Here is a 12,419-nt window from a genome sequence, read left to right on the forward strand (position 1 = left end):
GTTTTATCAGGCCTATGTGAAGGCAGTCTTACACATAGTCGGTGAATGTCGGTCCTATGGGGGGATGCTCAAGGGCATTAATAGGATCTTTTCTTGGGTCTGACACCCACCGTTCGATGGTTCATTGCATGCAGCAAACGAGTCTGATTCTGATTGGGCCTTTCGACGCCAAAGGATGCCATCAAAAATCCCTTATCGCATTTAGCTACATGCAAGAGCATTGGCCTGGACTCATCAACACCTGTACGGTTGGTCTTCATTCTAATGCATGCAGCCATTCATGTAGCCGATCATGGGAAGACAGAGGCGTGGTGGCCCGTGGGGTAAGCTGGGCCAGGCTGCGCTTTTCTGCCAAACGTAGCTTGCGAACGGCTCATTTGCGTAGAAGTTTCTTGATCTCGACTATGATGTTGATGCCGAGCTTGACAACAACAACAATGCCACCTTCCCTATCCCTCCTCAATCTAATAAGGGAAACCCACAATCCAAGAAGGCTTCACCCACCGATGATGATCCTGCTTATTGAGCCTAGTGTAATAATTCAATGTTGTTCTTCATTCACAGGGGGGTCCACAATTCTTTGGCCGGCCCAAAACTTTTGAATTTTGTGGCCTTTGTTGCCTTTGTCATCATACAGATCAAGACATCCACCTCTTTTTTGGTGTTGGAAATTGGAATCATGGGCAACTTTGTACTTTGATTGTTTAGGAACTTTTTGTCTTACTTATATACGTATTGGTGCGATTTGTTAAAATAGAGAGAGAGAGGGGGGGGGGGGGGGGGGGGGGGGGGGGGGGGGGGATTTTAGTGTGTGGGCGTGGGCGTGGGCATGGGCGTGTGTTTTCTCATGTGCCTTGAATTGCCTTCAAGGGCGCACACCGACACGTGGTACTAGAGAGAGAGAGAGAGAGAGAGAGAGAGAGAGAGAGAGAGAGAGAGAGAGAGAGAGAGAGAGAGAGTCTCCAACATGACACTGAAAAAAGCGCAATAGTAGGCCCGTGACTTGCCAGGATGTATGCCGCATACGGATCCACCAAGAAGATTTTAAAAGATTTACACTATCATCCGGATTATTCATTCCCATAGTGATCGTGATAACACAATTTTAACACAATGAACTTTCAAGGTAGGAGGTGTTATGGTTTTGGAATGATATCTGGCTTCATGAAGAATCTGTCCTAGCTTCATGAAGGCAGTGCAAGTGGTGAATCCTAAGGGGAACATGGCAAAGAATAAACAATTCAAAGAGGCACAATTGGCACAAAGGGTGAAGAATCCTAAGGGGCATAGGCTGTATGAGAGGGAAGAATCCAGAGTGATACAAATTAAGCCCACAATTATATCTCCTAGTAGATGGTGTCTCTTTCATCTAGTGTTAGTAGATGGGAAAGCACTATGTGCATGTCTACATCACAACAAATAAGGGGGGTGCCCCACAATCACTGTGATGGTCCCTTGTCTTTGCAACCAGCCTACAGATGAGCTACTCCTGCAAATATGACGAAGGCAACAAATGAAATCTCGATGCAAAACAAATATTGTTTACCTACTCTACACGCATGGTCAAGTTGTGTATCTTGAGCCCTTGATCAACCTCCAAATTGGAGGAAAGTTCAAGCTAAAAGTAGACACCTACGAGTTAGAATTACAACATTCTAGCTATATTTTGAGCATGATTTGAAGAATAATAAAATTAGGAAATTCTTCAAATTTTGACATAGCAGTTGATTAGTTTTTAGTATTCCCTTGTTTTCTTCAATTACAAAAGTGTGTTTTTGGCAAGCCCTGGCTGGGACACCATCTAAAAACACTATTATTGGTATGTGCCCATGCAATTTTATTTGAGAGGGTCATGTTCAAGAAAGTCGGTTATTCTCTTTCGCCTAAACCATTGAGCTTCCTCCTTGTAAACATGCAAACAAGAAGTAAAAGTAAAAAGTTACAAATTTGTAGGATTTTTGAACTAGTTTTTATATATTTTATCAATTTTTATGCCCTTTTCAAATGTTTGTAGTCCGCTAATCTTGACATGATGCTACCATACTTCACAATGTGGAGATAATAGAGGGAGGAATGATGGCTTCTTGTGACAAAATTACTCACCCTATTAGTAGAGGCAACAAGCTTGCACCCACACGAAACCTAGTTGTGTCAATCCAGTAGAATGTTATGATGTTGAAAAAAAAACCCAAGAGAATGGTTGTTGCGGGCAGCAGATTCCAATGATTACTGGGCTCTTTTCATCAAAAGAAATGGTTTTTATAAGAGATTTTGTCAAAACTATTTTGTTTTTGTTAGCATGGATCTACCCTTGTGTTCTAATACTAATTTTTTTTCTTTTTAGCTATTTTCCATGGGCCCTACATTTGTAACTACAGCTAAAATAGTAAAAGTTATTCTTTTTTATGGGAGCGTTCTACCAATGCTCTAAGAAAGGGGTTTCTAGCTTTACACAATTCAAATTGGTCTAAAATTGAGAAAGAGGTTTCTAGAATGGACACAATAAAAGTGTTTGTAGAACTCATGCTTGTGAAAAATTGCTAGTATCTTTATAATTGTTTATTATAGTCCTTATGCTATTATAGTCCATAGCAAATATTTCTATTTTACAGCCATCACTAGCTCATTAGACTTGCATATTAGAGGATTTGCAAATCATGGACAGTCGTCCTAAAGTTGCATACATTGTAATAGCACTATATCTTTTTATTGACATGTCACAAAATTTAAATTTTGGCCATTGCCAGCTTAGTGTCTACATATTAGTGATTGTATATATATAAGCTACAACAGAACATTGATATCACATGAAAAATAACACCTCTACCCGTTGTTGAGCTAGCAGAGGATCACACCCACATTTTTGCTCACGCTCATCATTTTGTAACCATTGATTGTAATAAATGTCTTTCCAACATTAATTTTGATTTGAGCCATTCATTAAGTAACGGGACTCAATTGAGTTTCCAGCTTGTAATCCCGAAGTAATTTCACTTGCTGATGTAATTAGTTAGAGATGTTCTCACCTCCAAGGCTGAGGTATATAAGCCAAAGTTTTTGTAACCTCAGGGGGAGATTTATTAATCAAAGTGAGTTTTTGAGCGCCGTGACTATGTCGGAGAGAGAGAGAGAGAGAGAGAGAGAGAGTCTTATCTACTTGCTACGCGAGCTACGGAGCCGCCATTGGAGAAGTGACACCGCCATTATGTTAGCAACGGCGAGAGCTACGCACAGATACCAAGAGTGCGCGCTATCGGCTTCTATGTGTGGTAAGTTCCTACGAGCTTCGGTGTGAGTTTTCTTTCAACTCGTGTGTCGGAATTGAGCGTGCAGCATATCTATAGAACCACAACGAGTAGAGCTACACATTAGTACCATCGGGGTCAAGTTTCGGTCACCTATATATTTCGGCCTGTCTTCATACGCGTTTACCGCACGGAGTGGTTATAGGTTGAGTTTGCAGTTCAAGTCTTTAGGGTGTTGTTCTTACCTAGTGTATAGACTTCCCCTTGAGTTTGAGATCGATTCAATGATTCTAGATCTTGTTTCGTATAGCATTCGTTCGTAGTACGGATTTCAGTCACTTGCGTATTTTAGAACTTAGATTTGATTTCCTTATTAGTGATTGTCATTAGAAGGTCAAGTAGGTGATTTGACACCCACCTAGTTGTTTCCATGCACCTGCGGGTCAAGCTCCGTCCTCGTCTGACAAATTCTGTTGTTGGTTGAGTTCTCGCTATTTAGCTTCCGCTAGCGGCGTAACCGCCTTAACATTTGGCGCTGCTGCCGGGGACGAGAGCCCTAAGTAGGTGACCTTAGACTAATCCTACGAGGTGAGTCATATAAACTACTTTGTATACTTTAGTTAGAAAATATCTAGGAGTGGTGGACTCTGAAGATCTCGAGAGATACTAGGAAGTGGGGTATTCCTGGGTCTTTCGTGTTGACAGTATTTTTAGTTTATCTTAGATTTGTTTGTTGTTTTGTTGGTGTTGAGTAGTTGTTGATAGAAGAAGAATTTGCTAGTCCGTGAGTGGCAGTGGATCTCTTTAAAATCATAATTACCAAACCCATTTTATGATTAGGAATAGCTTAGGTAGGACTTCATTTGATCCTGATCTAGAGCTAGTAATCATTGGAGTATTTGCTTGATATGGTTGATTGCATGTTAGATCACTAAACCGTCGAGTTAGTAGTGAAACTTGCAATAAACAAAAGTCAGAGAAATTTTCTGTGTATCTGGGAGTTGCTGAGCACTTGAGAAAGCTTTAGGAAGGATTCTGTGCCAAAAAACTAGAAATCTGCAACTTTAGACATCATACGCGTATGATGTCTAAATGACCAAACAGAGACCAAAACAGAAATTTTGACTTTACCAGAGTGTTCAAAAGGGGGGTTATACCCTAATTTCAACTTAAAACAAGAGTATTAACACTCAAAGAAACCCAAAAAGACAAGTCGGAGTCCAAGAAACGCAAAGAATAGGAAATTTTGGATTCAGATCTTGTTTTTACATTCAAACCTGACAAAAACACTTGAAACTCAATTATAAACATTGGAGAAGGCTTAAAACCAAGAATAGTCAAAATCTGGGACAAAAGACATCATACGCGTATAATGTCTTTTAGCACATCCACTGCTTATTTTTGATATCTGACCTGACAAGATTGTTGCAAACACTGTAGAAAGCATAAATATCAAGTCTTGACCCAAATTGATGAAAAAGACATCATACGCGTATGATGTCTTTGACATAATTTTGGACATATTTTGATACTTTGCCAACACAGATCCATTGTAATAGCTGTCTAGAGGTTATATTTCAAGTTTCATCCCATTTGGATCACAATTGACCCAAAACAAGTCAAAAGCGGAAAATTGCCAAGAAAAGCCTAAATTAGCCATAACTTGCTCAAACAGAGTTCAAACTGAATTTTGTGAGTGGACAGAGCATACGGGGGCTACTGAGAGAGAGCATAACCAAAATAGTCCAAATCTGTGAAAAAAGACATCATACGCTGTCGAGAAATTTGCGGTCTTGCCAGGAAAGCACCGGGCTTATGGCTGTGAGAGTTTGTGAGAGAACTCAACAAAAACTATATGAAGGAGTTAAACCATAGATGCCATGAAGACTAGGGTTTGGAAAGAAGTGCAATCAAAGAAGACTCACTCTTTCTCTCTTGCACTCACACACACACAAAGAAAAAACGCAAAAGAGAATGTCAAAACAATACGAAGATGAAAACATCAAGGCTATGGTCATATCGTATCATGGGTAATATGAAAGGGTTAATGGATGAGTTAATTGCATTCAATCTTGGCTGACCAAATAGGCTACGAATTGTTCTTTGGAATTGTAGTTTTGTGCTTACCATAATATAGATATTTTGTCTAGTGATTGGGATTAATTGTGTGTACAAATCCTCTTGGTTCATAGCAAGATAACTACGCTTACATCAAAAGAAAAATTATAGTCTATGAGAGGTAGTATGATGGGATCCGGTGATAGAAGTATTTCATTGAGCCTTTCAGGGCCAAAGAGAAACACTATACGTTGTTGAAAGTGTATTTTACGGCTAATCCATACGTTAATTCTAATAGATTGTACAGAGTGAAAGCGATAGAAATGATCATCATGTGGGTTATTCATCTAGGATAGTATGTGAGAAATGTAGATATGAGAGAAGTGAAGAGATGAGAAGTTTCCCTCCCAAGCCCTATTCTTGCCCGTAGGCAATAAGGATACTGCGGGGAGAGATGTACCTGTAGAAAAGAGAACCTAAAATTTGCAGAGAGGATGAATTACTAATAATGAGAGAGATAGGTTTGCTTTAGGAGATGAGATTAGATACATATATATATATTGGATTAGAGATGAAAAAGAAAACAACAACAAATCAAGAAAACATCAATGTAGAACACATCTTACTTGACAAACCCTTTGGCACCATTATTGATGGAGAGAGAAGAAGAGTGGATAATTCCACTTTGATTGATACACCAAGTGCAAGACCTTCTTTGATTAGAGTTGATCTTCCAATGTTAGCTTGTTGCAAGAATGGCTAGTCTCCCTTTAGGAGAAAGTGTAGGCTTGGGCTTATGTTAATGGCTAAGTACAATTAGGCATTACTACTCACTCCGTCAAGAATTCCTCTCATCAATGGCTTGAATGCTTCAGTTATTTCCAAGGAAGAAGAGGTCCCCTTTTATAGGTGAAGGGAACCCACAAGGGTTTACACAAGAAGAGAGGAGCCAGTGTGAACAGGAATTGGAAAAGTTGGAAATGAGTTGTCCTTGCATGATGTGGGCAGACTGGGGTCCAGTCTTTTGATCATATCTCCTCAACCGTGGCTCCAAATAAAAAAGTAAAAATATGGGCAAAAACTTCAGCTCATTAGCTACGATTTTCATTTTAAAATTGTTTTCCAATTCGGATTGGAACCTTGTGTAAAAAATTCATCAAAATAGGATCCATTTATGGCAGCAAAAGTCTTCATGTGGTCTCCTTAGCCTAGACTTTCATTTAATTCCAAAGGACACCTCATGCCATATGAAAGCATGACATTGCTCCTTGACAAAGTTTTGTAATCATGCTTGCAATAATGCATTAAAATAAGTGTATCTTTAAAATCATGCCACCTAGTGTCCCACTAGGATTTGATTCTCTCCTAGTAGCTATTTAAAAAGAAATATAAAAAAAGTATAAAAAATACATAGAATATATATATACTGGATTTTACCCTAGATATAGGATCTAGCTAGGGTGTGAGATGATAATGAAATATTAGAAATAAAGAATCAATGCTTTTTGCCCCAAGTTAAAGAGGCGGAGCTATTGATGCTTTTCCCATAGTATTTTCTGATGGTAAAGTAAGGATAGGTTACCCTTGAGAAAAATAATAGGATGAGATAGAAGGCTTATTATTATACTTAAATATGCATATGTACACTATAGGAAATATAATTATGTATCTAAAAAAATACAAAATAGATCTTGTAGCATGCGTTCCCACTATGTACGTGTCACAGTACGACATCCACCCCCTCTAAACCTGCACATCCTCCGGTATGTGCCACATTGTCTCTTTGTAAGATTAGACCTCTTGTACATCTTCCTTGTCTTCTTCTTCACTGGATGATTCCAGAGCTTCATGTTCACTTTGATCTTCACCTGTGTTTTTCTCTTCTTCCTCATCAATATCTTCTAGATCATTGTCTCCTCTTCTCTTAAACATTTTAATCCTTTTTCCTGCAATGGGAATCTTTACTTCTGTACCATCTAGTTCAGACAAGCTGTAAGTAGCATTTTCATGCACATGCTTTACAACATACGGTCCAAACCATCTTTTTGAGAACTTACGCATGACTGTGTGCTGGTTATCAAGGCTACTATCATACACTAAAACCCAGTCACCTTTGTCAATTGCTTTGCTCCTGAGTCGATGTCACTTATCAAAATAGTCCTTGTTTTTCAACCTTGCATTTTTGAGTCGTTCTTTTGCAGCTTCAATGTCTCCAGGTCTTCTCTCTAGCTGCCTTATACGCAGTGCAAGGAGATCTTCCCTACTAAGACCCTCTTGCCAAGGTAGTACATTCCATGTGGGAATTGTATCCTCAATAGGCATCACTGGCTTTTGACCATGCATTAGCTCCGCAGGCATGTAGCCAGTTACTGAGCTATGTGTTGTACGATCAGCCCATAAAGCATATGGTAACAATTTTGGCCACTCACCAACTCTTCCTTCGCAAGCCTTGGCCAAAGCTTTGATGATAGGAGGATGCCCTCTTTCACTCTTTCCATTGCCTTCAGGGTTGTAAGCTGTAGTAAGAGAAAGCTTGATCCCTAATCTAGAAAAGAACTCCCTTGCTTGCAGTGATGTCCCACACAACCATAACGGCAAATCACCTCATCAAGAAGGAATTTGCACACAGCTTCTGTGGTCTTAGCTCTTAATGCTCTTCCTTCAACCTGGTTAGTTAGGTCCTCTCGTGCAAGAACCAAGTATCTCATCTGCCAGAGTCCTAAAGGCATCGTGACTAGATCCACAACCCATTTATAGTGCATGGCTAGTGGATATGTAGGGTGCAATCCATCACGATGTCGAACATTTGAATACATTTGACAAGTTACACATGACTCTACAAACTGAGATACATCTTTATACATACCCTTCCACCAGTATTTTTCTTTCAACTTGGAGAAGGTTGCCCACACACCCCTGTGTCCAGCCCATAGACTCTCATGAAACTCTTGCATGAGCTTTACTTGAGTCTCTTTTTTACATATAACCCGTTGTGGTGTAGCACCCTTTTGTTTAGGATGCTTCCACAAGTAACCATCCCTTAAAAAGTACCCATATGCTTTCCTGCGTATCCTCTTGAATTCTTGTTCAGACCAATCATCCTGTTTTGTTAGAGTACTCAAGTACCTTCCAATAGAAATCCAATCACCTTCATAAAGATCTTTCAAGAACAATTCAAGTGAATTAGTCATGCAGACATTGTTACCTTTGACATGAGAGATAGAATAGAATTTTGTGCCTACATCATCTCCCTCATCAATCATTTGTGACTCATCTTCATACCTTGCCCTTGATAGCATATCTGCCACTGTATTGTCTTTACCTGCAATGTGCTTAAACTCGGGATTTAAGGACTTAATGTAGGCAATCCACCGCAACATAGCAATGTCTGGTGTTGAGCAGCTTGTAATCATCCCAAGAAGTGGTAAACAATCTGTTTCTACAACCACACATGCACCAATTAGGTACTCTTTCCCACTTTTCAAGGCTGTAACCATACCCCATAACTCTCTCTTTATCTGTGGATAGTTTCTTTGGCGAGCACTTAGTACCTTTGCTCCAAATCTTACCACATACATGTGTCCTTCTTTGTCATCTTGCCCTATTTCCCATCCAATCCCTGTAGGACTAGTATCTACTGTCACAATCACTGGCCTTTGACACTCATAGTCTACCTTTCTCAAAGTCGTTGCTGACTGGAGTAACTCCTTTAGCTTTTTCATGGATTTTACATGTGCTTCTGTCCATTTAAACTTTTGATTCTTTCTAAGCAGCTGATAAAGAGGATCAGCTACATGTGCATAATGTGGAATCCAAATAACATAGAAGACACATGCTCCCAGAAACCTTCTAACCTCAGTGATGCTAGTGCATGTTTCTTTCATTCTTTGGATGGCATCTACCTTTGATGAACAAGGTTTCCTACCATATGGCCCGCACATGTGCCCCACAATGAGCACTTCTTTGACACCAAAAATAGACTTTTTCCCTGACAATGTAAGATTCACTTCTTCCAACCTAGACAAAATTTTATCACAATCATTTATGTGATTTACCACAAACCTGCGACATCCCTTGAGATTCAAAGCTTCATCTTTGTCACTTTCTTCACATCCTTTGATAGGCAAATCATCAATGAAAGGCATTGTGATTTGAGGAATAAAGTCACGTAAGACCTTATTCATCCCATTCATCATATGTGCAACCGAGTTGGTTGCTCCCTATGGCAAGGTACACATCCTTACCAAACCCAAAGGTGTCCTCATGGTTGTCAAGTCTCTGCTTTCGATTGCAAGCTAAAATTGATCATACCCTGAGTAGAGATCCCCCATTGAGTAGATTGCCCTCCCTGCAAACGCCTCTGAAAATTCATCCACAATTGGACATGTTCCTACATTTCTAATTGTCACCTTGTTCACTGGTTGCATATCTTGGATGAAGCGTAGAGAACCATTCTTCTTTGGAACTGTGAACCACCTGTTTGAGTATGGAGCACAAGAAGGCTCCAAGATTCCCATTTTGGTTTTCTCATTCAGTAGCTCTACTAACTTTGGCAAATGAGCCTTTGGAACCGGAATAGGCCGCAGATTCCAAGCCACATGAGGTATTGTGAAAATTACCATAGGAGCTACAATATAAGGATCAACACATCCTATCTCATGTGGCTCAAATTCAAAAGCCTTACCATGCTTTGAAAGCATTTCCTCGCAACCAATCTGCAACTCTTGAAAGGACTCCTTTGTGAAGGTATGTCCGATCTTTTTAGGATTCTGCAAACTTGGTTGTAAAGAAGCCTATTCAATCTTTTCCTTGTTGTTGGGTGGTAAGGGTGAAGCTAATGGTTTCACCTTCTTTGCTACACTCTTGTATTTAGTTTTAACATGGACTTCTGGGCCAACTGTTTGGCTTTCTTTAAAGGCTTCTATTACTTGATACATTTCCTTAGAGCAAACTTCCACAACTTCATTTTCAAGATGCAAACTAGACCTCATTATAGCATCAAGCTCACCCATAGTATCTACAAAAGAAAATTGTTCACACAAACCCAAAACATTTTCAGTAGGCTTTAGCAACCCACTCTTTTTCATACCTATTTGTACATTATGCACATATTGCCTATCATATCTCTTCAAATCTTCAAGTTTTGTAAAACATACTGATCCATTCCTTGTTACCAAGGAGCTCATTGAGAAAGTTTCACCTATTTTTGGATCAGGCGAGACCCTTTTTCTTTCTGTACCACTGCAATCCCGCTTTACAATGGTACTTGGCCAAAACCCATCATTTCTCTATGATCATGAAACTCTTTGCTTACCTTTGGTAGAGGATTTTCTCTGAGGTTGTCACGATTTCTTTCATGGTTTACACAAACTGTGAGAAATTGGACAGCTCGTTTACCATCTTTGCTACGTATCCTAGCATATGTTGAACCATCGTCCATTACCTTTGTTTCCATTCGAACTCCCACAATGTAGGGTTGTCCAAGGATGAGATGATATGAAGATGTATCCTGAACAAAGAAGTTTTGGTCAATCTTTACATCACCTATTGTCACCTTCACACCTGGACATGCTGCATACAATTCACAGGATGAATTGTTTGCCACTTTTACCATCCAGCCATGATCTGTGTCCATCGGCCATTTGCACTTGTTGTAGAGACTCTTTGACATTATGTTTATTTCTGAACCATGGTCAATCAAGGCAACAAATGGCTCTTCAAGATCACCTACCTTGACCAAAGTTTCTGTAGTAGCCCTTGCCCAATGACTTCGTGAATAGTAACTCCTAGGAATATCTTCAACTTCTTCATCATCATTTGAGAAATACACTTGCTTCACTCTCCCACTAGATTGGTAGCATCCTACCACAACTCCATCATTCTCCTTATTTTGCAGTTGCATCCCTTGTGTCTTTGAGGTTTCCCCTTCAACCTGTGGACGAGAAACTTCAGCAAGGGTTTGCCTCTTTCTCTTGATGATGTCAATGATCTCCTCATGGAATTCACGCTTTGCAATGCCAAGAACTTCTCCCAGAGTAAACTCAATCTTGCTATTCAAGATCCTTTCCTCCAAGACTTTCTTTAAATCTGTAGTAACCTCAATCTCAGATTGTAGTTTATAAGTTGGGCCTTTTGTCTTACCTTTCGTTGGCTCTTTCTTCTTTCCTGTTGTAGACTCCTCCATGAGTACTTTAGGTGGAGATGCTCCTTGTGTTGAGGGTGTTTGAGAAGGCATTGAGTCGCTTCTTCCCCCACTTCTAGAAGCTCTTTTTGATGGTCCTTCATCAGCATTCTCACGTCTGCGCTTCTCTTCTACAATTGCCTCATTTTGTTGGCATTTTGTAATGTAGGCATGCACTGACAATGAGTCCACTGGATCATTCCATCCTGTTTCTAGACGTATGCAATCACTTGCTTCATGTAGAATCTCTTTTGTAAGCTTTCCCTTTTTAGCTAATTGCATGACATTTGGCCAAATTTGACCATGATGGTCACTCACCTCTTCATCACAAAAATGTTCAATTTTTACTCCATAAGTAGCTGCCTCAACTGAAGAGGTGGCATGCTTGGTTGCCATATCTTCAACTAAGGTTTGCATTCCCCCCTTCCCAAAGTTAGTTCTCAAGGGTAGACGTGTCTCTCTTAAGTGGATTTTACCATCCTTAAAAAAGATAACATCTTTTCACAAAGCATCACTAAAATCATCACAATTCCTTCTTACATGGTCTGTACTATCACACCAAATACATCTATTAACAAACCCTTCTTTGGGCTGTTGTCTTTGCCTAGGAAGTGGCCCTGATGGTTGGCCTTTTTCTTCAAGCTTTGCAAACTTCACCTTGAAGTCACGCATTCCCTTCACAAGCTCATCTAGCATGGACTCATCAAACTTAGGAGTGATAAAAGTAGGCTTTACCATTTTGTCAGAAGTTGAGGTGGAAGGACTTGTAGTGTTTACTACCATCTTGTCCCTTCTTCTTTGTCGTTTGGCAAGCAGTGAGACAGCACCTTCAACCTCATTCCAGTCGATCTTTAGTCCTTGCTCAGCATCTTTATCTTCAAGAAGAAGCTCCAAATTTTCTTGAAACTCTTTACCTGCAGCTTGTAAGAAAAGAT

The sequence above is a fragment of the Adiantum capillus-veneris genome, chromosome 14 (assembly GCF_014529385.1).
Source record: "Adiantum capillus-veneris isolate H3 chromosome 14, ASM1452938v2, whole genome shotgun sequence".
NCBI classification, from domain to species: Eukaryota; Viridiplantae; Streptophyta; class Polypodiopsida; order Polypodiales; family Pteridaceae; genus Adiantum; species Adiantum capillus-veneris.